At 46.7% G+C, this 24,355-nt stretch overlaps 1 protein-coding gene across 5 annotated transcripts in view; it reads left to right on the top strand.

Moving 5' to 3' along the window:
• The window catches only part of ARHGAP9 (Rho GTPase activating protein 9), a 166,007-nt gene that overhangs the window by 10,245 nt on the left and 131,407 nt on the right, over positions 1 to 24,355 (top strand). The window contains exon 1 of one of the 5 annotated variants that reach the window (XM_056562543.1): positions 14,799 to 14,996. The exons of the other annotated variants lie outside the window; for them this stretch is intronic. The gene's annotated coding sequence lies outside the window, so the exon portion shown is untranslated. Of the gene's footprint in view, positions 1 to 14,798; positions 14,997 to 24,355 lie in introns of those variants that run through there. 5 annotated transcript variants of the gene reach the window in all.

Genomic DNA, 24,355 nt, shown 5'->3' with positions numbered 1-24,355 from the left:
TCGCGATCTATCATGCGGGGCCCTGGCTCTCAGGCCAGATAGCGTGTGTCGACCACCGCGCAAAACGGTGCCCGACTTGTCCCCTAATACAGCGCTATTAGGATAGGGGATACATTTTCCAGTCCTAAAGTACTCCTTTAAGGATGCACCACAGATGTTCAATAGGGTTTAGGTCTGGAGACATACTTGGCCGGTCCATCAACTTTACTCTTAACTTCTTTAGCAAAGCAGTGGTTGTCTTAGAGGTGTGTTTGTGGTCCTTATCATGTTGGAATACTGCCCTGCGGCCCAGTCTCTGAAGGGAGGGGATAATGCTCTGGTTCAGTATGTTACAGTACATGTTGGCATTCATGGTTCCCAAAAGGAACTGCAGCTCCCCAGTGCCAGCAGCACTCATGCAGTCCATGACACGATCCCCACCATGCTAGATTGTAGGGAACACACACTTGTCTTTGTAATCCTTGCCTGGTAGCCGCCACACACATGCTCCCAATTTACACCTGAGACCTTTTAACACTATCAAGTCACATGACCGCAGGGAGGGAAAATTGCTAATTGGGCCCAATTTGGTCATTTCCACGTAGAGATGGACTCATTTTTGTTGCCAAGGTTTAGACATTAATGGCTGTGTGTTGAATTATTTTGAGGGGACACAACATAAAACACTGTTATACAGGAGGTGCACTCACTACTTTACATTGTAGCAGAGGGTCATTTCTTCAGTGTTGTCACATTAAAACCATATAATCAAATATTTACAAAAATGTGAGGGGTGGACTCAATTACGTGAAATACTGTATCATATGAACAACCATTTGCACTACAACTTTAACATTATGCTTACACAGTATGTGCAAAATCCCCAGGGAAAAATCTGCAGTATTTGTAATTGTAAATGCAGGTACAAATTGGCACAAAGTTTTTCGGCTTTAAACTCAGATTCACTACGGAATACAGGTATAAAAGATTTTTAACTCCTCACATATTATGCATTCTATGAGAAGACCACCTCCCCAGAAAACCAACAACTTTTTTTTGTGCAAATTTTGGGTGGTCTTGTCAAAAAGTTTTCACAGTATTTTAAATACATTGAAGCCAAAGGGGAATATCAGTAGTAAATTGACATGCTGGGAATTTAAAGTTACTGAGATTTAGGGTACGTTCCCACCTGGCGTATATGCAGTATGCGCAAAATCTGCAGCAGCAGCGGGAAATATGCTGCATATCCCTTGCTCACTATACACACAAGGCTTTCCGGCAGCAGCCCTATGTGTGCAGTTAGTTCTGGAGGCGGGGCCGTGTGACGCGCTGCTCCTCCTCCAAAACTCACTACACACATGGGGCTGCCGCCGTAAAGCCTTGTGTGTATGGAGAGCAAGGGATATGCAGCGTATTTCCCGCTGCTGCAGATTTTACTCAGTGTGAAATGCGCTGCGTATACGCCAGGTGGGAACATGCCCTTAAAGGGGTACTCCGCCCCTAGACATCTTATCCCCTATCCAAAGAGGTCAGATCGCCGCGGTCCCGCTACTGGGGATCCCCGGGATCCCCGCTGCGGCACCCACTCTCATTACAGCACAGAGCGAGTTCGCTCTGTGCGTAATGACAGGCGATACGTGGGACGGAGCAGCGTGACGTCATGGCTCCGCCCCTCGTGACATCACGGCCCGTCCCCTTAATGCAAGTCTATGGAAGGGGGCGTGATGACCGCCATGCCCCCTCCCATAGACATGTATTGAAAGGGGCGGGCCGTGACGTCACGAGGGGCGGAACCGTGACGTAACGATGCTCCGGCCCCTGTACTGCCCGTCATTACGTGCAGAGCGAACTCGCTCTGTGCTGTAATGAGAGCGCGGTGCTGCAGCGGGGATCCCAGGGCTCCCCAGCAGCGGGGCCGTGGCGATCTGACATCTTATCCCCTATCCTTTGGATAGGGTATAAGATGTCTAGGTGCGGAGTACCCCTTTAAATTAACTTTTGACATGTCACACAGAAATGTAAAAAGTTGGGATAATTTGTGATCTCAGAGATGAGACCTCCTCCGATTGTTAGATATAGCCTAGCCCAAATCACAAATCCACAGCATACTTGTCTCGCACAAAAGTACTCTAAAAATCAGTTACTTTCTAATATGTATTAGGTGGCATATAAGGGATCAAGGCTTTGACTTTTTTTTTATCAGATAAATCTTTATTAAACTTTTTGTACAAAAACATGACCACAAATCCTTGGCTTACCCCCACCCCGATAGCAGACAATTGAGAACATATCTTGTTAGAATAATGTTCCCAACAGTAAACTTTACAAACCTTCCTCCCAGAGAGTCTTTTAAGCCCACACCTTTGTTACCTGCACTCTCAGGTCCTGAATCTAGCTGCAATATTCTGTATCACTAGAAGAAGAGGGACCAAGGTCAGCGGCCTCTTCATAGCAGGAAAGGTGTCCTATAAACCCTATGCACCGAGTGTATTTGCAAAGGTCTGTGAGACTCTTTGACTGAGTAACAAGGCATAGTCTTCAGGACCTTCACCCATACATCATCTGGTATCATTCCAACATCTGCCTCTCACTTAGCAAGAGAACAGGGAGGGTTCTTCTCAACTTCTTTCAAACGGCATCAATAATGAAGGGAAACCACACTACTGTAAGCCCCTGGAGTTACCAAAAGTTTCAGGTTGGGAAACAGGTTGTATAGGGAACCCCCTATTGTGAGTCTGAAAAGCATTTATAAGCTGCAAAAATATAAAAAAAAGTTATTGGAATACCATATTCCTGGTAAAATTCAAAAATAGATGTAAATGCAGTACCCTGGACAACATGCATTATTCCATTGGGTGAATATGGTGCAAATTTGGAAACCCCAAGTAGTTTGGCCATAATTCACACTAAGAGCTTTTGGCTTTTATGTTAGAGATTAGCTGAAGAAAGATATAAAGGGGTTCTCTTTGATAAGCTGTTGGTCTCATATATTTTTTGCAAGGGGACTGAAGTGTGCCATCTATGTCTGCCTCTGGTCTAGAAGCAGGGTGAAGTTACTATAGCAAGAACTACTGGACAACGTACTGTCCTTCAATTACCTAAATATCTATGGTCCAATATTAAGATTTAAGAACCTCAAATTGAGAATTTATGTGAATTTATTTGTATTTATATACTGTTTTTATAGAAGCAATATATTCTATGAGCTTTGCACATTGGTCCCTGCTCCACCGGAGCTTATAATGTACTGGCCGTAATTGGGACACAGACACACACAGTTGCCAAATGACCCACAAGTGTATTTTTGGACTCTGGTGAGGAAACTGGTGAGTCAACCTATGTGAATACAATGAGAACATAGAAATTTCACATCAACGGTGACCTGGATGGCCATTGAATTATTGCCACTGGACTGCAAATTAACAGTGCTAACCATTGTGCTCCGTAACAGCTAAGTGCTGAATTCTTACATGAGTATTGAAATGCCTAAGACATGGCTGTCACACTGAATAGCATAACTATATTCTTTAGTAAGGGGTAACCTCTTATGCAGTTAGTTATTATACAGTACTATTAGAGCTGAGGAGATTTATCAAATCTAATGATTTCTTAAGCATCCCTTATACTAGTTCTCTTTTGGCTGCTTCACGTGTAAGGTTAAGGTTGCCATACACATTGAATAACTTCCAAGGAAATGGAAAATTTTAAAAGACTTGGAAATGTGTTGGGTATACATTAAAATATTGGTGCAAATAAAAACCAAAAAGAGCTGTGAAAATACCATGACTAAGAACTATATATAGTTCAAAACACATTTCACTTTTTTTTGTTTTTTTATCCATACATTTTTTGCACCAATATTCTATTGTATATCCAATGTTTCCAATATTTCAAAGTAAAGGGCAACCCATAAAATCATCGGGCCAGACAGTATACAAAGTGTGCCTCAGGGAGACATCATTACCACAATCAGTTGTGGGGCCCCTTCTTTTTTCTGCCAGGCATCAAAGTGTGGGAGGGCTAGTGGTGCCAGTTAGGCCTCTGTGACTGGTATGGACTTTACTTTGGCTACTACTCCCATCATCTCACCATTACCTACTGGTTCTCCATACATCCACACATTTTGCTCCGGGACTTCAGTTATAAATCCATAAGGATCCTTTGGAACTTTCAATGGTTGCTATGTACAATCAAGTACAAAACATAAAACAAAACCCAATGTCAGGTATAGTCACATGCAGAAGCAGTGGCACAATATGATGCTACACCATAACAGTCCCATGAAAAAACATAAAAATAGTTTATTGACATGCAATATTTAACACGGTTTTTTAAATGGTAATAATTCATTGCACAATGCAAGTGAGCATGCATTGTGCCATTTGGGCAAGGGACTCGGAGGGACTCCCTGCCTCCATCTCCAATGCATACTGCCACGGTGTGTCTGGGTCCTCTGTCTTGCCTTCCTCATAACCCTCTAGCTCCTCTAGCTGCTCCTGCTCCTCCTCCTCCTCTCCTGTCAGATAACTAGAAAAACCACCCATCTCGCCAAACCTAAACTGTGCTCCACTGTGCTCTCCCTCCTCCTCCTCCTCCAGTGGCCATGTGATGTAGGCCCCATGTCTCCAGTGCCCTGACCAGCCATTGTTTCCAACACGTGTTGAAGCAGTGCAATGATGTTGTTCATCCCGAAATCCTGGCGACAGACTAATAATGTTACTTCCGCAAAGGGCCTAAGTAAACAGAAGGTGTCGCGTATGATTTGCCACTGGTTGACATTGAAGTTAAACAGGGGAGCCCCCCTATCCACTTGGATCATCAAAACATCATGATGGCTTTTCCCTGTTTGTATAGTCGGTCCAACATATGGAGGGTTGAATTCCAACTTGTGGAAACGTCACAAATCAGACTATGTTGGGGGATACCGTTCTGATGCTGCAGCTCAAGGAGGGTGTGCGAGTGGCTGAAGTGCATGCAAAGTTTCCTTCCCATTGTTAGGATGTCTTGCAGATGGGAGGAACACTTCAGGAACCGCTTGACAACCAGATTGAACATGTGTGCCATGCAGGGTGCATGTCTCAGGCTACCTTGTCATAGCGCAGACAAAATGTTCTCCCCATTGTTGGTGACCATGGTTCCCATTTCCAGTTTCCGTGGAGTAAGCCATGATTCGATTTTTTGATGAATCACTTTTAGCAGTTTCTCCCCTGTATGATTCCATTCGCCAAGGCAAGCCATGTGAACAACAGCGTGACACCGCTGTGCCGTGCATACATAGTATGCTGGAGGGGCACTGAGACTTTTCCATGCAGTGGAGGCTGTGGACATGGTGGAGGATGAGGAGGCGGATTAACACACTGTCACAGGACCAACGGCCTGAGAGTGTGGAGGCGGAAGTGGTGTGACCTGTCCAAGTTGCTGTTGTGGTTGTGCAGGAATCACTTTCACCCAGTGGGCCATAAAAGACATGTATTGTCCCTGACCATAGTTACAACTCCACATGTCTGCGCTGCTGTGTACTTTGGTACACACTGACAGGCTCCAGGGCTGGTCCACCTTCTGTTCCACAAAATTGTGCAGGGCTGGTACTGCCTTGGGACTCTCCACCTCAGCTCGGCACAAGCCATCAGTTCTCTGAAAGGTGCAGAGTCCACCACTTGAAAAAGGAGGGACTGCAGCACTGCAACTTGGACAGGAGCACATTCTGCTTCTGTTCCATTGGATGAGTGGGCACATACTGTTGTCTCTTGGACATGGCTTCACCAATGGATTGCTAGCGGAATGACTGACTCGAAGTAGGAGGACAGGAGCATTTGGAGCGAAAAAAGATGGGTATGACACCAAGCTCCCTTCAGCTGAGGTGCTGGAGCTTTGGCTGGCTGAAACAGGCAGCGGTGTGCCACTGGGTCATACAGCAGGCTGGACTAACACATCGAAGCCACGGTTCTCCCAGGCCGCTTTATGGCGATGCTGCATATGTTGACGCAGGGGTGTGGTGCCAACATTGGGACCCTGGCCACGTTTCACCTTATGCCAACACATCTTGCATGTGGCCAGGTTGACATCCTCCGGATGCTTGATGACAAACTGTCACACCGCCGAGTAGCTGATTTTCCCATCAACAGTCCACACTGATTGACTGCTACTGCCGCCAACTCCAGGAACCCCTGTTCCAATACCTCCTGGGAAGGTAGGCTGCCGCAAAGCAGGTGGTCTACCCCGGGCACGTTTGGCTCCAGACTTTCCACTTCTACCACCATGCTGACTGCCAACCATACTACCACCTTGCTGGCTCAGCTGCTGCCTCACAGGCAACCTGCAACCCTCTTCTCCTGATGATGATGAAGCCCCTTCTGCACCCGGCTCCCAAGTGCGATCGGCTTCATAATCATCATCGAGTTGTGTCTGCACGTCACTGAAGTCCTCCTCAGGTTCCTCAACAGTGTCTGCTTCAGGAGCCTGAATGCTCGCAACACCACCTCCCACGCCACTCTCCTCATCACTACTTGCCCACCTAGCGGAGGAAGCGGAGGATGTCTCCTCCACTTCTTGGCTGGGCAGTAGCTGCTGACTGTCCTCTAGTAGATCGTCCTCACTAAATAGTGGAGCTGGACCACAGCATAAGATACTTCTGTGGGGGAGGGAACAGCATAGGACAGAGGCAATGAGAGGACAGGGACTGCTCCTGGGCTATGCCAACTTAGGGTTGTGTCTGAGGAACCCACGACTGTTGACTGGGGGTGTCAGATGTCACTTGTGATGAAGTGGATGACCGTGTTAACCAATCGATGATGGCAGATGGGTTACTCATCGAGACACGACCGCCAGCTGATACCGGGAGCTCAGGCCTTTCGCTGCAACTCCTGCTGCCACTCGCCCCTAGTCTGCTGCGACCTCTGCTTGATGAATTAAGGCCTCTGCCACTCCTCTGTGCACGTCCTGGCACTTCTCTGCCTGATATACTTAGTGCGTATATGAGGGGAGTACAATACGCTCCACTACGCTTTAAATAGTATTTGTCTACAACACCAGCAGGTGTGTACTTTTGCCTGGCCTTTCACAGTATCTAGGCCCATAAGACTTTAACAGGAACAACATGGTACACCACTTAGATGTACGTATGTGGTATGCAATTATGAGGGGAGGACAATGCGCTCCAGTATGCTTAAAACAGTATTGGTCTACAACACCAGCAGGTGTGTACTTTTGGCTGGCCTTTCACAGTATCTAGGCCCTTAAGACTTTAACAGGAACAAAATAGTACACCACTTAGATGTACGTATGTGGTGTGCACTTATGAGGGGAGGACAATGCACTCCAGTACGCTTAACCTCTTGGGAACGCAGGGCATGCTACCGATCTAACGGGTTTAAACCATTCTCACTGGCAGAAAACGAGTTAATCAGGACCCACGGGCTCTTGCCCTGGCATTAACCCTTTAGATGCCACAATCAAAGTTGATCGCGGCGTCTAAAGCGAAAGTAAAAGAATCCCAGCAGCTCAGCAGAGCTGACCAGGACTATCAGCAAAGAACAAGAGAACTCCAGCTCGGTACAGATCAATAAGCCATCTTTATTCACATGAAGCTACACGGATCACAGGTCCAAACAGGATGCAATGCGTTTCGGCTAGGTGCTGGCCTTACTCATACCATGGGACAAAATCGCGATGTCCCAATCAGCTTAACGGACGACGGGAAAGTCCTCACCTGCCTCTCAGTCGTCCGATCGGCGATCTATTACTCCATGCCTGGCTAGAGCAGCAGATCTAGAGCAGCAGATTGCCAGTTACACTTATCAGTGCTTTGCAATGGCATAACAGTTATCAGTGTATGCAATCAGAAGAAATAAAAAAAAGTGTAAACATTTTTTTATTATAAAAGTTCATTTAAAGGGTACTTTTTTTTTTTTTTTATCAACTGGTACTAGAAAGTTAAACAGATTTGTAAATTACTTGTATTAAAAAATCTTAATCCTTCCAGTTCTTTTTAGGGGCTGTATACTACAAAGGAAATGTTTTTCTTCCTGGGTTTCTATTATGTCACGACCACGGTGCTCTCTGCTGACTTCTGCTGTCCATTTTAGGAACTGTCCAGAGCATCATATGTTTGCTATCGGGATTTTCTCCTGCTCTGGACCGTTCCTAAAATGGACAGCAGAGGTCAGCAGAGAGCACCGTGGTCGTGACATTAGAGAAATCCCCCCCCCCCCCCCAAAAAATAAAAATAAACATTTCCCCTGTAGTATACAGCCCCTAAAAGGTACTGGAAAGATTAAGATTTTCTAATAGAAGCAATTTAAAAATCTGTTTAACTTTCTGTCACCATTTGATCTAACAAAAAAATAAAAAAGTACCTCTTTAACCCCTTCCCTATTAAAAGTTTAAATCAACCCCCCCCTTTTCCCATTTTTTAAATAAAATAATGTAATAAAGAATAAAAATAATCATATGTGGTACCACCACGTGCGTAAATGTCCGAACTATTAAAATAAGGTTAGCTAAACGACACGGTCGATGTAAAAAAATACCAAATTCCAAAATTGTGCATTTGAGGTAACTTCATATACCATAAAAATATTAATAAAAAACGATCAGAAAGTCCCATCAAAACAAAAATGGTACTGATAAAAACTGCAGATGACAGATGCAAAAAATTAGCCCTCATACCGCCCTGTACAAGGAAAAATAAAGTTATAGAGACCAGAAGATGCCAATGTTAAACATACAAATTTTGGTGCATGTAGTTTATAATTTTTTTAAAGTATTAAGATAAAATAAAACCTACATAAATTGGGTAGCCTTGTAACCGTATGGACCTACACAACAATGTCATTTTTACCAAAAAGTGCACTGTGTAGAAACGGGAGTCCCCAAAAGTTACAAAATGGCATTTCTTTTTTTATTTCACCACATAAATATTTTCGCTGCAATATAAAATAAGTGATGTCATTACAAAGTACAATTGGGGAAACAAAAAAAAAGCCCTTTATATGGGTCTGTAGGTGAAAAATTGAAAGCGTTATGATTTTTAGAAGGGAAGGAGGAAAAAACGAAAATGCAGAAATGAAAATTTGGTGAAAATAGGCTGAGTCCCTAAGGGGTTAAAACAGTATTTGTCTACAACACCAGCTGGTGTGTACTTTTGGCTGGCCTTTCACAGTATCTAGGCCCTTAAGACTTTAACAGGAACAAAATAGTACACCACTTAGATATACTCACAGGTTACACTTAATAGAGGACAATATGCTTTTAGTGCTCTGCTCACCCTAACTGGCTGGCTACCATTACCGTATATACTCGAGTATAAGCCGACCTGAATATAAGCCGAGGCCCCTAATTTCACCCCAAAATCCCAGGAAAAGTTATTGACTCGAGTATAAGCCTAGGGTGCGAATACATCATCCCCCTCATGTCATCATCCAGACCCCCGTCATTAACACCCTAATCATTATCACCCTGTCATCATCCCCCCTTCATCATCACCGCCTGTCATCATCCCCTTGTCATCATCCCACACCCCCTTCATCATCCCCTTGTCATCATCCCACACCCCCCTTAATCATCCCCTTGTCATCATCCCACACCCCCCCCTTCATCATCCCCTTTTCATCATCCCACACCCCCCTTCATCATCCCCTTGTCATCATCCCACACCCCCTCTTCATCATCCCCTTGTCATCATCCCCTCCCCCTTGTCATCATCCCACACCCCCTCTTCATCATCCCCTGGTCATCCCCTTGTCATCATCCCCTTGTCATCATCCCACACCCCCCCTTCATCATCCCACACCCCCTCTTCATCATCCCCTTGTCATCATCCTCTCCCCCTTGTCATCATCCCACACCCCCTCTTCATCATCCCCTGGTCATCATCCCCTTGTCATCATCTCCACCCCCCTTCATCATCCCCTTGTCATCATCCCACACACCCCCTTCATCATCCCCCTGTCATCATCCCACACCCCCCCCCTCATCATCCCCTTGTCATAATTCCCCCCCCCTCATCATAATCCCCTTGTCATCATCCCACACCCCCCCTTCATCATCCCCTTGTCATCATCACCACATGTCATCAGCCCCCCCCACCTTCATCATCACCGCTTGTCAATGTCTGATACAGTGGTCTTCAACCTGCGGACCTCCAGATGTTTCAAAACTACAACTCCCAGCAAGCCTGGGCAGCCATCAGCTGTCCGGGCTTGCTGGGAGTTGTAGTTTTGAAACCTCTGGAGGTCCGCAGGTTGAAGACCACTGCGGCCTTCGACATCATCCAGCCCCCCCCCCTCTCACCCCCTTTAGTTTTGTACTCACCTCCACTTGGCAGGACGTTAGGGTGCGCTGGTCCAGTGCTGCAGGACTGTCCGGTGGGGAGGTCTTCCGGTGGGATAGTGGTTCCAGGCTGCCATCTTCACCGGGGGGCCTCTTCTCCGCGCATCGGGCCCGGAATAGAGGCATTGCCTTGACAATGACGCAGAGGGACGTTAGTAATGAACGTCCCTCTGCGTCGTCTTCAAGGCAACGTGACTATTCCGGGGCCGGGCCCGAAGCGTGGAGAAGAGGCCCCCCGGTGAAGATGGCAGCCCGGAACCACTATCCCACCGGACGACCTCCCCACCGGACAGTCCTGCAGCACCGGACCAGCGCACCCTAACGTCCTGCCGAGCGGAGGTGAGTACAGAACTAAAGGGGTGAGAGGGGGGGGGGGGGGGCTGGCAGCCGATGGCTGCCCGGGCTTGCTGGGAGTTGTAGTTTTTAAACATCTGGAGGTCCGCAGGTTGAAGACCACTGAGGGCGGAGAGTTCACTCGAGTATAAGCCGAGGGGGATGTTTTCAGCACAAAAAATCGTGCTGAAAAACTTTGCTCATACTCAAGTATGTACGGTAGCTTTTCAGTTGTTGTATACACCAGTGCTGCAGCACACAGTCACTGTGTTCTACATCCAAAATTGTTCTACTCTCTCAATCTCTCTCTCTTTCCTATCAGTGCTTCTATGCTGATTTTGGGCTTCAGGTGAATCACTGCTGTAAAAAAGCTTTTCTGTGCCACACACACTGCTGTCTTTCCCTCTCTCTATCTCTGCAATAAAAGGTTGAAGTGACTGGCCGCAAGATGACTGACAATTATATAGGACTGTGACATCACAGGGGTGACTGGGTGCTGATAGGCTGCCTCCTGCATGTGATTCGGGGTCATCCCACCTACCCTTGTTTCCGCCTTCCCAGGTTTCCTTGCTCTATGTCCTCACATATGGATCTGCCATTTTAGATGCCCTGGAGCCTGGACCGCACTAAATTGAGTTTAATTAAGCGATTTGCGCGATCGAATTGCGGCGATATTCGCATTCGTTGCAGATTGAATTTTTCCTGAAATGCGTAACGAATTCGGATTCGTCAGATTCGATTCGTTCATCCCTAGTTATCACATGAAATATATGCGTGCAGGACTACACTTATTGTTCAGTGGACACAAGAGAATAGAGAGTCAGGTGGATTAGGGCTATGTATAATGTTACATTTATTTAGATTATTATTGTGTATGTGTCACGATGCCGGCTGGCAGGAGGTGGATCCTCTGTGCCAGAGAGGGATTGGCGTGGACCGTGCTAGTGGACCGGTTCTAAGTCACTACTGGTTTTCACCAGAGCCCGCCGCAAAGCGGGATGGTCTTGCTGCGGCGGTAGTGACCAGGTCGTATCCACTAGCAACGGCTCAACCTCTCTGGCTGCTGAAGATAGGCGCGGTACAAGGGAGTAGACAGAAGCAAGGTCGGACGTAGCAGAAGGTCGGGGCAGGCAGCAAGGATCGTAGTCAGTAAGGTAATAGCAGGAGGTCAAGTTCACAGTAAGGACAACACAGTAACGCTTTCACTAGGCTCTAAGGCAACAAGATCCGGCAGGGAAGTGCAGGGACAGAGAACAGATATAGTCTGGGAGCAGGTGGAGCCAATCAAGCTAATTGGGCCAGGCACCAATCACTGGTGCACTGGCCCTTTAAGTCTCAGGGAGCTGGCGCGCGCGCGCGCGCCCTAGAGAGCGGAGCCGCGCGCGCCAGCACATGACAGCAGGGGACCGGGACGGGTAAGTGACCTGGGATGCGATTCGCGAGCGGGCGCGTCCCGCTGTGCGAATCGCATCCCCGACGGCCATGACAGTGCAGCGCTCCCGGCCAGCGGGACCGACCGGGGTGCTGCGGAGAGAGAGACGCCGTAAGCGCTCCGGGGAGGAGCGGGGACCCGGAGCGCTAGGCGTAACAGTACCCCCCCCCCCCTTAGGTCTCCCCTTCTCTTTGTCCGGTAACTGCCTCCCCTGGGATGAGGAGACCGGGAAAGAATGGAGGGTTTCCTCAATGGCAGGCAGTACAGCAGGAGTGGGAATGGGGAGGGAGGGCAGAGGGCGAGGCCTGGCACGGGGTAGTGTGACACCAGGACGGGGGCCATGGGGAGGCACCGAGGCTTGCCTGACTGGACTGGGAGGGGGGGAGAGGCACTTCTTATGGCAGGACGGCAGACCGGTTACAGGGGGAACCACAGGGTCACGGCAGGGAGTACTGGGAACCGGTTTAAGGTAGTCCTTGAAACAAGAGGAACCCCAGCTCTTGATCTCCCCTGTGGACCAATCCAGGGTTGGGGAATGGTGTTGAAGCCAGGGTAGTCCAAGGAGAATTTCGGAAGTGCAATTGGAGAGGACCAAAAACTCAATCCTTTCGTGATGAGGTCCGATGCACATTAGGAGGGGCTCCGTGCGGTAACGCACGGTGCAATCCAACCTGACTCCGTTGACCGCGGAAATGTAGAGAGGCTTGACGAGACGGGTCACCGGGATGCGGAATTTATTCACCAAGGACTCACGAATAAAATTCCCAGAGGCACCAGAGTCCAGGCAGGCCACGGCTGAGAGGGAGGAGTTGGCTGAAGGGAAAATCCGCATGGGCACCGTGAGACGTGGAGAAGCCGACTTAGACTCAAGAGACGCCACACCCACGAGAGCTGGGTGCGAGCGTACGTTTCCCAGACGTGGAGGACGGATAGGGCAATCCACCAAGAAATGTTCGGTACTGGCACAGTACAGACAAAGATTTGCTTCCCTACGGCGATTCCTCTCCTCCTGGGTCAGGCGAGACCGATCCACTTGCATGGCCTCCTCGGCGGGAGGCCTAGGCGTAGATTGCAACGGAGACTGTGGGAGAGGTGCCCAGAGATCAAAGTCTTTTTCCTGGCGGAGCTCTTGATGTCTCTCAGAAAAACGCATGTCAATGCGAGTGGCTAGATGAATGAGTTCATGCAGGTTAGCAGGAATTTCTCGTGCGGCCAGAACATCTTTAATGTTGCTGGATAGGCCTTTTTTAAAGGTCGCGCAGAGGGCCTCATTATTCCAGGATAGTTCAGAAGCAAGAGTACGGAATTGTATGGCGTACTCGCCAACGGAAGAATTACCCTGGACCAGGTTCAGCAGGGCAGTCTCAGCAGAAGAGGCTCGGGCAGGTTCCTCAAAGACACTTCGAATTTCCGAGAAGAAGGAGTGTACAGAGGCAGTGACGGGGTCATCGCGGTCCCAGAGCGGTGTGGCCCATGACAGGGCTTTTCCAGACAGAAGGCTGACTACGAAAGCCACCTTAGACCTTTCAGTAGGAAACTGGTCCGACATCATCTCCAAGTGCAGGGAACATTGCGAAAGAAAGCCACGGCAAAACTTAGAGTCCCCATCAAATTTGTCCGGCAGGGACAAGCGGAGGCTAGGAGTGGCCACTCGCTGCGGAAGGGGTGCAGAAGCTGGCGGAGGAGATGGTTGCTGTTGTAGCAGAGGCAGAAGTTGCGAGTGATGTTGCTGCACCATGGTGGACATTTCCGACAGCTGGTGGGTTAGATGGACGATCTGTCGGGCTTGCTGGGCGACCACCGTGGGGAGATCAGAGATAGAAGGCAGGGGAACCTCAGCGGGATCCATGGCCGGATCTACTGTCACGATGCCGGCTGGCAGGAGGTGGATCCTCTGTGCCAGAGAGGGATTGGCGTGGACCGTGCTAGTGGACCGGTTCTAAGTCACTACTGGTTTTCACCAGAGCCCGCCGCAAAGCGGGATGGTCTTGCTGCGGCGGTAGTGACCAGGTCGTATCCACTAGCAACGGCTCAACCTCTCTGACTGCTGAAGATAGGCGCGGTACAAGGGAGTAGACAGAAGCAAGGTCGGACGTAGCAGAAGGTCGGGGCAGGCAGCAAGGATCGTAGTCAGTAAGGTAATAGCAGGAGGTCAAGTTCACAGTAAGGACAACACAGTAACGCTTTCACTAGGCTCTAAGGCAACAAGATCCGGCAGGGAAGTGCAGGGACAGAGAACAGATATAGTCTGGGAGCAGGTGGAGCCAATCAAGCTAATTGGGCCAGGCACCAATCACTGGTGCACTGGCCCTTTAAGTCTCAGGGAGCTGGCGCGCGCGCGCCCTAGAGAGCGGAGCCGCGCGCGCCAGCACATGACAGCAGGGGACCGGGACGGGTAAGTGACCTGGGATGCGATTCGCGAGCGGGCGCGTCCCGCTGTGCGAATCGCATCCCCGACGGCCATGACAGTGCAGCGCTCCCGGCCAGCGGGACCGACCGGGGCGCTGCGGAGAGAGAGACGCCGTAAGCGCTCCGGGGAGGAGCGGGGACCCGGAGCGCTAGGCGTAACAGTATGTTTTATTAGTAGTGTTTTCTCACACCCTAACTTGTCTTTAAGACCATAAGACTCTACATTAGAAAAGACAGCATGACTCTGTACAGCATTGCCCAGTAATCTGAACTGACTTGTATTCCCTCTAACTATATAATTGTTCTATAATTTAAGTAAATCAGCTTTACAGGAAAAGGTCCGGTGAATGATTCATTTCATACAATCAGGAAATCATATGCTTCAATGGGAAGTTCAAAAAGACTGCTTATAAGGAGATGAAGAGAATGCTATGAAGAGAACTAACTTGTCATGTGACAATTACTTTTGTATTATAAAATGTAATGGGGAATAACAGACATTTCTTCTTTAAAGGTCAGTGTAAAAAACACTAGTACAGTATTCCCCCTTGTGAAGTTCCCTCATCCTGTAAAACCACTTCTATGTAGTGGTGACCTACTGTAGTCTTCTGGTAGGAAATGTCATGCTTTGCATATGTAGAAGTTCTTCTGCATTTGTAAGAAAGGGCCCCACATCTGACATCACCTGGTACAGTATATCACTTTGTATAGGATCTATTTTTATCAAGAAATCATAGGGGTTGTCCTAGTCCCAGTAAATAACGTGTATTAGACCACAATAATACAGGTTTAAAACAAGAAAATGCATATTTTATTTTCATCATTGTTAGTAATACTATTAGTACTATTATTGTGGTCTAATACATGTAATTTAGGGAATATGTCATCATAAAATCAAGTTTTTTGTGCTAACCATATTTTTGTTTATGTTTTTTTAAAATTTTCCACATTATTATCAATATTTAAAAATAAACATGAAATCTTGCAGTTGTCAATCTGTCCGCTAGGACTAAAGCTAAGCTGAAACTTCATGTTCTCTACAGATCCTTTCCTAGTAATGCCTTTTTTCTCATCCCAGACAGGAGTACAGTAAAAGGGGACACCAGTAGAGAAATAACACTGGATCCACCACCATTCACAGATCAGCATCCCCCTCTCTGTAAACATAACTTCTGAAAAGATCACAGAGAATTCTCAGTAGCATCTTATATTTATCTGCAGTCTATGTCAATGGATCTTGCTTTAAAACATATGTTACAGTTTGCGCTCCGGCCGCACATGTCGCCTCGTCCCTGCTCCTGGCAGGGCCAGGATTTGCATCGCGGGACGCGCCCGCATGTGAATCCCGGCACGTCGCTTACCTGCTTCCTCTGACTCCTCTGCTATTGTGTTTCAGCTTGGGCGTGCGTGTCCCCGTCCTGTAGGGCGCTCACGCTGGAGCTTTAAAATTTAAAGGGCCAGTGCGCCCATAATTATTACCCACACCTGACACCATTCTTTAAAGTCGCTGCACCTCCCCCACTTCTCTGCCTGATCTTCAGTGCCATTTGCCTGAGAGAAAGCGTTCCTATTGCCGGTTTGCCATTTCCGTGTATCCAGACCTTCCTGCTATGTTTTTTTTTACTACGAACCTTTGCCGCCTGCCTTGACCTCCTGTTACTTTTGACTACGCTACAGCCTCATCCTTCGGTACCTTGCCTTGCCCAGTTACCTGTGTGGTCGAGCCGTGTTGGGGGTAGCGACCTGGGTATCGCCTGCTGCAGCAAGCTCATCCTGCCTTGCAGCAGGCTCTGGTGAAGACCAGTGGCACCTTAGACTCCGCTCCCCGATACGGTCCGAGTCATCAGCAACACAGGTGGAAGATCCACTTCCAGCTTTGTGACAGCCTACATCCCGGTGCATGACAGCAAGATTCGGCCATAGATCCAACTGGAGTTCCTCTGCCTGACAATCTTGCAATCTAGATCTTGCATTTATCGTGGTGCTCCAGTCACAGCAGTTGGCCCAGCAGGCACAGCAGCTTAACCAGCTATCCCCCATGGTGCAGCAGTTTCTGCTCAGCAGCAACTGCCACAGCCTCAGCCTCCTCCTCCGGCTCCAGTACAGCCTCCCGCTGTGGCAGTCTCCTCCGGGACCAAACTCCGTTTGTTGCTTCCTGAAAAATATGAGGGGGATCCCAGGTCCTGTTGCAGTTTTGTGATGCAGTGCTCTATGCACATTGAACTCATGGCGGACCAGTTCTCCACGGAATGTGCAAAGTTGGCCTTCGTCATTAGTCTCCTATCTGGAGGGGCCTTGGCCTGGGCAACCCCGCTGTGGGGTCGCAGTGATGTCATCACTACTAATCTCCAGGCATTCCTGACATAATTTTGCACTGTATTCGAGGAACCTGCTCGAGCTTTCTCCGCAGAGATGGCTCTGATGATTCTTTCTCATGGCAACTCCACTGTTGGTGAGCATTCCATTCGGTTCCGAACCCTGGCATCAGAGCTGTCCTGGAATAATGAAGCTCTCTGCGCTACCTTCAAGAGAGGATTATCAAGTCAAATTAAGGATGTCCTCGCTGCCTGGGAATTGCCATCTACCTTGAACGAACTTATACAATTGGCATCCCGGATTGATATCCGTTTCTCCGAGCGACGAGAGGAACTACAACAAGAAAGGGAATCTGCACGACCGCGGCACTTTCCTAATCTGGTGCCAGTCTTCCAGCAACCACCGCAACCTTCTACGTTGCCTCCCACAGTGGAGGCTAGAGAGCGCTCACTCGCTTGATGCAATCCGTTGCCTCAGGCAACACTTTCACCACAGGCTCAGTCCTGCTCTTGTACTCCATAGCTGGGCTTATCCGACTTGCAACATGCTCCTGGCAACAACTTTACAACAACTCGACTGTTGGTTGCTCTTAGCAATGTGCTGCCCGCATCCTCCACAAATTGTAAGGATTTCCCCCTGGGGATAGCTCTGGGATCATCCTTGACACCGCCACAGGACACATTTCCACTTCAATCAGCAGGCAAACAACAGTAATTTATGCAAGTCCAGCCCCTCGCCAGCTTTATTAGACAGTTTGGAGGATAAATAAAAACATAACACGGGAACAAACAAAACCCTAGACAGTCTAGTCACTAACTAAACAATCCAGCATGCCATGACTACTGGTCATGGTGGGCTTTTCCTGGCCAGTTAAACTTATGCCTCCTGCAACCTTCTACTCACTGTTCACACACAGCGTTTGCAACCTCTAGCTGTGTGTCTCGTTCACACTTGGGGCCACTCACAGCTTGGGCTGTGTGTTCCTCACCAGGACCCCTGCCTCCCCACTACAACCACCTTGCTGTCTTCTGGGGAGAGCCCCAACAATTCTGTCAGACTTCCTTTTAAACACACTTCCCCTTTCTGCCACCTCTTTAATTAGGCCACAGGTGGAGGTTTCTCCAGGGTTAGCTAGGGAAATACACCCTTCCCTTGCCACAGTATCACAATATATATATATATATATATATATATATATATATATATATATATATATATATATATATGTATAAACAGTGGCAGGATATTGTTTTTAGTGATATTGAGAAACGTATAGATAAGACACAGGTTGTGTCCTTTGAATTTCCTTTAGGACCTATTGCCTCAGGAAATCCCAGTCATGTAATTGCTGATGTCAGAGGTTTCAGTGGAAGCCGCCTGAATGCAGAAGCAGCAGCTTCTGTACATGGGAACACAGTGCTGAATATGAGGACTGTGTGCAATGATTTATAGACAGGAAGCTGACAATGGGGTTGGTGGGAAATGTTTAGCAGAGTACATTTACGGCAGATTAAACGTGGGTCTGTTTTAGGTACTATTACTGGTGCTGTTGGGTACTATTACTGGTGCTGTTGGGTACTATTACTGGTGCTGTTGGGTACTATTACTGGTGCTGTTGCATTTATAAAGCACATAAACAGTTTTCTGACAGAACAAACCAGAAACAAACCTACAACCTGCTAAAGGAGTATCCCACCTAAATGACCACCAGATTAGGTTTTATTTATAATAGGACCTTGATTTCCATCTATAACAGAAGCCATGACGCTTTGATGGGTCTGTTGAAGCCATGACGCTTCGATGGGTCTGTTCTATTGATTTTTAATGGCAAACATCATTTGGATGACATGAATAGTACTGAATGCTGTGTGAATCTTGCTGCCTAAAGTGATGGAAACCCTGACATACCACAACCTGAGCCAGCACTAACTATGGAAACTCCCCAGGATAAACCTACAATGTAAAGGGATGGTCTCCCAAAGACTTTTAATAGAAGTAATTTACAAGTTGTTTAACTTTCTGGAACCAGTAGAAATAAAAGTTTTCCACCAAAGTACCCCTTTAACCCCTTCAGGACGGAGCCCATTTTGGCCTTAAGGACCGGAGCGTTTTTTGCACATCTGACCACTGTCACTTTAAACATTAATAACTCTGGAATGCTTTTAGTTATCATTCTGATTCAGAGATTGTTTTTTCGTGATATATTCTACTTTAACATAGTGGTAAATTTTTGTCGATACTTGCATCCTTTCTTGGTGAAAAATCCGTAAATTTGATGAATAATTTTGCATTTTGCTAACTTTGAAGCTTTCTGCTTGTAAGGAAAATGAATATTACGAATACATTTTTTTGGTTCACATATACAATATGTCTACTTTATGTTTGCATCATAAAATTGACGTGTTTTTACTTTTGGAAGACACCAGAGGGCTTCAACGGTCAGCAGCAATTTTCCGATTTTTCACAAAATTTTCAAACTCGGTATTTTTCAGGGACCAGTTCAGGTTTGAAGTGGATTTGAAGGGTCTTCATATTAGAAATACCCCATAAATGACCCCATTATAAAAACTAAACCCCCTAAAGTATTCAAAATGACATTCAGTCAGCGTTTTAACCCTTTAGGTGTTTCACACGAATAGCAGCAAAGTGAAGGAGAAAATTCACAATCTTCATTTTTTACACTTACATGTTCTTGTAGACCCAATTTTTGAATTTTTACAAAGGGTAAAAGGACAAAATTTGTACTTGTATTTGTAGCCCAATTTCTCTCGAGTAAGCACATACCTCATATGTGTATGTAAAGTGTTCGGCAGGCGCAGTAGAGGGCTCAGAATGGAAGGAGCAACAAGGGGATTTTGGAGAGTACGTTTTTCTGAAATGGTTTTTGGGGGGCATGTTGCATTTAGGAAGCCCTTATGGTGCCAGAACAGCAAAAAAAAAAAAAAACACATGGCATACCATTTTGGAAACTAGACCCCTCGGGGAATGTAACATGGGATAAAGTGAGCCTTTATACCCCACAGGTGTTTCACGACTTTTGCAAATGTAAAAAAAATATAATAATTTTTACCTATAATGCTTGTTTTCCCAAAAATTTTAAATTTTTAAAAAGGGTAATAGCAGAAAATACTCCTAAAAATTTGAAGCCCAATTTCTCTCGATTCAGAAAACACCCCATATGGGGGTGAAAAGTGCTCTGCTGGCGCACTACAGGTCTCAGAAGAGAAGGAGTCACATTTGGCTTTTTGAAAGCAAATTTTGCTCTGGGGGCATGCCGCATGTAGGAAGCCCCTATGGTGCCAGGACAGCAAAAAAAACCCCACATGGCATACCATTTTGGAAACTAGACCCCTCGGGGAACATAACAAGGGGTTAAGTGAACCTTTATACCCCACAGGTGTTTCACGACTTTTGCATATGTAAAAAAAAAAAAAATTTTTACCTAAAATGCTTGTTTTCCCAAAAATTTTACATTTTTAAAAAGGGTAAAAGCCGAAAATACCCCCCAAAATTTGTAACACAATTTCTCCCGAGTACGGCGATACCCCATATGTGACCCTTAACTGTTGGCTTGAAATACGACAGGGCTCCAAAGTGAGAGCGCCATGCGCATTTGAGGCCTAAATTAGGGACTTGCATAGGGGTGGACATAGGGGAATTCTACGCCAGTGATTCCCAAACAGGGTGCCTCCAGCTGTTGCAAAACTCCCAGCATGCCTGGACAGTCAACGGCTGTCCGACAATACTGGGAGTTGTTGTTTTGCAACAGCTGGAGGCTCCGTTTTGGAAACCGTGGCGTACCAGACGTTTTTCATTTTTAGTGGGGAGGGGAGGGGGGCTGTGTAGGGGTATGTGTATATGTAGTGTTTTTTACTTTTTATTTTATTTTGTGGTAGTGTAGTGTAGTGTTTTTAGGGTACAGTCGCATGGGCGGGGGTTCACAGTAGTTTCTCGCTGGCAGTTTGAGCTGCGGCAGAAAATTAGCGGCAGCTCAAACTCGCAGCCAGATACTTACTGTAATCCTCCGCCCATGTGAGTGTACCCTGTACATTCACATTGGGGGGGGGGGGGGGACATCCAGCTGTTGCAAAACTACAACTCCCAGCATGCGCTGACAGGCTGTACATGCTGAGAGTTTTAGTTTTGCAACAGCTGTAGGCACACTGGTTATGTATCACTGAGTTTGTGACCTAACTCAGTGTTTCACAACCAGTGTGCCTCCAGCTGTTGCAAAACTACAACTCCCAGCATGTACGGTGCATGGCGTACATTGACTGCTGAGAGTTGGAGTTTGCAACAGCTGGAGGCACACCGGTCGTGAAACACTGAGTTAGGTAAAAAAAAAAAAAAACTCTAAGTTTCACAACCAGTGTGCCTTCAGCTGTTGCTAAACTACAACTCTCAGCAGTCACCGACAGCCAACGGGCATGCTGGGAGTTGTAGTTATGCAACCAGCAGATGCACCACTACAACTCCCAGCATGCACTTTAGCTGTTTGAGCAAGCTGGGAGTTGTAGTTATACAACAGCTGAAGGTACACTTTTCCATAGAAAAAATGTGCCTCCAGCTGTTGCAAAACCATAAGTCCCAGCATGCCCATAAGGGAATGCTGGGAGTTGTGGTGGTCTGCCTCCTGCTTTTGCATAACTACAGCTCCCAGCATGCCCTTTTTGCATGCTGGGAGCTGTTGCTAAGCAACAGCAGGAGGCTGTCACTCACCGCCAACGATCCAGCCGCATGAGGTCAGTCCCTCGTCGTCACCGCCGCCGCCGCTGCTCCTGGGGCCCCGATCCCAACATTGATGCCGGGGATCCCAACATTGATGCCTGCAGGCTCTGGCTGTTCGGGGTCGTCAGAGACGGCCCCGAACAGCCAGTAATTCCGGGTCACCGGGTCACTGGAGACCCGATTGACCCGGAATCGCCGCAGATCGCTGGACTGAATTGTCCAGCGATCTGCGGCGATCGCCGACATGGGGGGGCATAATGACCCCCCTGGGCGATATGCCGGGATGCCTGCTGAACGGTTTCAGCAGGCATCCGGCTCCGGTCCCCAACCGGCTAGCGGTAGGGACCGGAATTCCCACGGGCGTATGGATACGCCCTCGGTCCTTAAGGACTCGGAATGCAGGGCATATCCATATGCCCTATGTCCTGAAGAGGTTAAAACATGTGTATAACACTGCCTAAGAGCTCTAAAGCCCGTATAACACTGTTAAGGTCACCTAGGAATTCAAGTAGTTTAAAGTTTTTTTTAAGGCTAAGTTAATGTCAGTTTAAGGCTGCATGCTGTAACCCATGGTAACTAGCAGCTTGTTTTACCCTTTAAGATCGGGGCTAATTTTCGTTTTTGCACTTAATTTTTTTCCTTATCGGACTTTAATAGCAGTAACTCTCTTATTTTTTCATCTACACACCCATATGAGGGCTTGTTTTTGCAGGATCCACTGTACTTTGTAATGACACCTTACATTTTTTCCACAACATATACTCAGAAAAAAAAAATTAAATACTTGTTAGGTAAAATAATAAAAATGCAGTTTTGCAAATTGTGGGAGGGATTCTTTTGTACGCTGTTCACCTTCAAACTGAAATGTTAGCTTGATTACAGAAAATCCTAATTTGTATAGTTTGTCATGTTTTACAAATTTTAACCCCTTAAGGACGCAGGATTTTTCAGTTTTTGCATTTTCGTTTTTTCCTCCTTAACTTTTAAAAATCATAACCCTTTAAATTTTCTACCAAAAAATCCATATTATGGCTTATTTTTTGCATCACCAATTCTACTTTGCAGGGACATTAGTCATTTTACCCAAAAATCCACGGCGAAACAGAAAAAAAAAATCATTGTGCGACAAAATTTAAGAAAAAATTCCATTTTGTAACTTTTGGGGGCTTCTGTTTCTACGCAGTGCATATTTCGGTAAAAATGACACCTTATCATTATTCTGTAGGTCCATACGATTAAAATGATACCCTACTTATATAGGTTCCATTTTGTCGTACTTCTGGAAAAAATCATAACTACATGCAGGAAAATTTGTACGTTTAAAAATGTCCTTTCTGACCCCTATAACTTTTTTATTTTTCCACGTACAGGGCGGTATGAGGGCTCGTTTTTTGCGCCATGATCTGAAGTTTTTATTGATACCATTTTTGTTTTGATCGGACTTTTTGATCACTTTTTATTCATTATTTAATGGTATAAAAAGGGACCAAAATACGCTTTTTTGGAATTTTTTTACGTGTACGCCATTGACCGTGCGGTTTAATTTAATGATATATTTTTATAGTTCAGACATTTAGGCACACGGCGATACCCCATATGTTTATTTTTATTTACACTTTTATTGTTTTTTATGGGAAAAGGGGGGTGATTTAAACTTTTATTAGGGAAGGGGTTAAATGATCTTTATTAACACTTTTTTTAAACTTTTTTTTTGCAGTGTTATAGGTCCCATAGGGACCTATAACACTGCACACACTGATCTTTTACACAAATCACAGGCGTGTATTAACACGCCTGTGATCAGTGTTATCGGCGCTTGACTGCTCCTGCCGGGATCTCAGGCACGGAGCAGTCATTCGCCGATCGGACACAGAGGAGGCAGGTAAGGTCCCTCCTGGTGTCCTGTAAGCTGTTCGGGATGCCACGATTTCACTGCGGCTGTCCCGAACAGCCCGATTGAGCAGCCGGGATACTTTCACTTCAGACGCGGCGGTCAGCTTTGATGGCCGCGTCTGAAGGGTTAATGCAGGGCATCACCGCGATCGGTGATGTCCTGCATTAGCCGCGGGTCCCGGCCGTTGATGGCTGCCGGGACGGACCAGATATGACGCGGGGCCACTGCCTGACCCCGCGGCATATCGCGGGAGCCAGCAGAAGACTTAAATATACGTCCTTCGTCGTTAAGGGGCTAAACATTTTTTTTTGCCATATTCTGACCCCCATAACTTTTAAATTTTTTCCTATACTGGCCTTTTTGAGGACATATTCTTTTGCGCCATAATCTCTTGTTTTTACCATTTGGTATTGATCTGACTATTTGATAACTTTTTCCTGGCATGGGATTAAAAAGATCGCAATTCTGGGGTTTGTTTATTTTTGTTTCCCCCATTTACTATACGGGATAAATATTGTTTAATAGTTCAGAAAATTATGCACGCGATTATAACAAATTTGTTTATTTGTAATATGTTAATAAGTTTTATACAAACAACAAAAAACGTGGTCTCAAATGGCTGGAAGTGCTCAACCCCAAATGCGGTTGTGCATTTATACTGGGGGAGCAGATCCTGCCCTTGTAGTCCGTTGCTAGGGGCGATCCCCAGCATAAAAATGCATACAATGGAGGATGCCTGCAGCGGACTAGAAGTGCCACAATAGAATCCTACACCAGATAAACGGTGTGGATATGTAACAATTAGAATACAATACAGGAATATGGGTGCACTATTGGCTATCCCTCAACACTGATGTTAAAATTGAGACATTCGCCAGTGTATCCTTATATGAAGGACACACCAGAGCCCGCACACCAACGCCAAGGTTTCTCAA

The sequence above is a fragment of the Hyla sarda genome, chromosome 2 (genome assembly GCF_029499605.1).
Source record: "Hyla sarda isolate aHylSar1 chromosome 2, aHylSar1.hap1, whole genome shotgun sequence".
In the NCBI taxonomy this organism is placed as follows: Eukaryota; Metazoa; Chordata; class Amphibia; order Anura; family Hylidae; genus Hyla; species Hyla sarda.
The sequence above is the reverse complement of the archived record's forward strand: the minus strand, read 5'-3'. Positions and strand labels throughout refer to the sequence as shown.